General features: G+C 33.3%; 1 long non-coding RNA gene across 1 annotated transcript; it reads right to left on the bottom strand.

The window, feature by feature from the left end:
• Positions 1–597: 597 nt before the first annotated feature.
• On the bottom strand, positions 598–2,410 carry LOC131619782 (uncharacterized). The gene is made up of 3 exons (XR_009288962.1): positions 1,983–2,410; positions 1,537–1,620; positions 598–1,014 (listed from the first exon to the last, which is right to left on the bottom strand). It is a non-coding gene; the product is annotated as an uncharacterized LOC131619782 (long non-coding RNA).
• Between the last annotated feature and the right edge of the window lie 673 nt (positions 2,411–3,083).

A 3,083-nucleotide genomic window follows, 5' to 3' on the forward strand; every position in this document is an offset into this window, starting at 1 on the left:
GATGCAATAATATCTGTTAATTGTGATGAGACTCACCCTTACATTATATTTTTCAGATTGAAGATAGCGGCTTCGACTTGGTGAGGATTAGCTCATGAGTCAATTTGTTAGTTAGTGTCAGGTGTCATGCTCTGATAGATGTAACACTAGGGAACGCGATGTTTTGAGTTTTTAGTAAATAACTCTACTTGTTTGATTTATTTTGAGGATTAATGCATTAATGATGTGATGCTAATGTGACGGTTTATTTCCGCTGTGTAAACATGATATTTTGAATTATGAGTTATGATAAGATGTTTCTTGGTGAATGCATGACAGTGACGGAATGATATTTATTTTATTATGAACTAGTGGGAAAACCGTGCGTCCGCACGGGTTCTGGTGTGGGTTGGACCGGATTTATCAAATACATATAGTATTAAGTAAAAAATCGAAGAAAAAAATTTATATGAAATTAAAATGTAAAAGTTATATTGTTTAAACAAAACTATTAAATTGATAAAAAAAAGGTTAATAGAGTTGTAATTTTTAGACACATTTTTCCCCCAAAACAATTAGGTGTAATTTTTTGAGCAAAAGACAATTAGGGGGTAGTTGGATCAAACCATTAAGAGATATTTAGAGACCAACTGTCTATTTTGAACTTAATACACGATAGGAATCATAGTGGCCATGCCATGACGATATATCCACATAGTGGGAAAATGTTTAGTTGTAATGCATGTATTAAAACAGTTTTCAGGATTGCATTTTGAAACTTCTTTACAACTTAGCAACAGAGTTGGAAAAAAATATTATAACATAAAACCATGAGATAGAATAATATGTGGCTTACTTAGGCAAACTCATAAGTGCTGCTTCTTCGTCGGGTTCAAGTATGTTCTCAAAGAATGTGGAAGCGGATCCCTCGGCCCCAGGTTGTGACATGTTTCCTTCAGCAAGCACTGTTTGAGATGCCAACTTGGATAAGAGTCATGTCATGAATTCTGGGATGGGACTGAGGGTTGCAAAGATCTGCACATAAATTAATCAGCAATCATAGATATGGGAGGGGCTAAAGTAAAATTTAATAAATATACGACAATGCAATATCCTCAGAAACACATAATTGTCATGGAATTTTCACAACATTAATGTCCAACAACTATTGGGGATAAGCAGCATATTAGGTTCAGTTTCTACTCTTCTAGAATGATGGAAACAAAGATATCATTTTGAGAAAGAAAAAAATTGTTAGAAATTGCCATGTGCCTTTTACGTCTAGCACTCTTTTGAAAGGTCAACAATTTATTAAAAGAAACCAGAAAATTGTACTACTTAAAAACTTCAATCGAATTCAAAACTGACACACTTTTTGATGTAAACAATACCATTCATATCAAAATCAAGAAATGATTAATTAAATTAAGAGTTAAAAAAACTTAAGATGGATGTTAAGTAAAAAGTTACATGTCCCCAAATTTCATGAAGCAATGAATTTCATTTGGTTCTGCCCTTTAAATTAAGACAGCTCCACAAAATTGGTAAAATGCTTACAGAAATATGTGGCATCTCTCTTTTCACCAGTTTTACAACACGTTTGATAAGAAACTTTCCCAAGTTGATCCCCGCTAAGCCAGGCTGCAAAATTTTCAGAACTATGCAAATCAGAAATAAAACTATCTCCAGCATTATTTTTCTTCCTGGATTCAGAAGAGGAATCAACTCAATAGTAAGCAAATCTAAGGTGCATACATGAATAAACAGATCAAGCAATACAAAAGGAAAATCAAGCAAAAAGTTGCAGTAACATCATAAATAAACAATACAATTTATACAAAAAATTATTTATAACCTGCAAAAGTAAATTTCAGTCAAGCTTTGATTGTATGACCTATGTAGATACCGTATTGATGACTTCGTCAAGTAGATAGAACAATACCTTCACAACAGCAAATAAAGATTGAACCTGAAAATATGGAACAATACCGATCTCGACATACCAATTTAATTTACGCTGGAGCCTCGAGATCATATAGTGAACAGGTTCATGAAGAGGTCGCTGTAAAGGTGCACCCACGAATGATTCAAATACACTTGAGAAAACAAATATGTAAAGATAAGTGATAGGTTCTCAAGTAACTCGTAGAATACCGGTTCAAAACAAACATTACAAAATTACATCAAATCAAATGACAAATAATTTTATTCCAATAACGGTCGGATTAGATTCAAATTAACAATTCATTGTTAATTTATAAAAGTTGTGAGAAGCTCCAACATAACCATAACTATCAATAGTTGCAGTAACAATAGGCTATATAGTAAGATGAAACAAATGTTTGTGGCCATTCGGTTTTGAATTGAGAAGTGGCTGAAGAGCTTTAACAACAATTGTCATTTTTAATGAACACACAGTGCTGCAATTGTTTCCAACTGAATATCCATATAAAACACCAATTACATAACACTCTCATCGAGATTAATATAACAGAAATAAAAAAGTGAACTGTAGCGATTGCTTTCGGCGGATACTCATTGTTTAGTTTAGGATCTGTGATAAACTACTTAGTGCAAATTGTCTTCAGTTAGTGTTGTGACTATATTAACTTTGACATTCTTTAAAGAAAGAAATCAGAACTGTTAGCATAACTATGTCTAGTATCAAATGAAGAGTAAGTTAAAGTTTGAGCATACTTACTCTGGAGCATGATAGCCAAATGTTCCCGGTACTCTTGTTGAATGTAGTCGAGCTGTTGTTCCAAACAATTGATTTGTCAAGTTGTTATCAAAGACACTTCAAACCATTAAACCAAAACAGAATATCAAGGACTTCTCCCCAAAATGACTACAATTGAGTAAAGCAGTGAAATTAGAGCTGCCTTAATCTTGCAAGCTGTAACAGAATATACATATATACTTAGAATGCAAACGACCTTGCTATTCTGCCTACCTTAATCTAAGCGCATTTGTGCCTTTGTCAAAAGACTCAACCTGTCAGAAAAGAGATCTCACCTAATTAGTATTTTTATCAAGTAAACATAACCGACTGATAACCGTCGAATTCAGCTTTTCCTTCGGCCCATTAACGCATAAATCCAAGA

Source organism: Vicia villosa, linkage group LG1 (assembly GCF_029867415.1).
Source record: "Vicia villosa cultivar HV-30 ecotype Madison, WI linkage group LG1, Vvil1.0, whole genome shotgun sequence".
NCBI classification, from domain to species: Eukaryota; Viridiplantae; Streptophyta; class Magnoliopsida; order Fabales; family Fabaceae; genus Vicia; species Vicia villosa.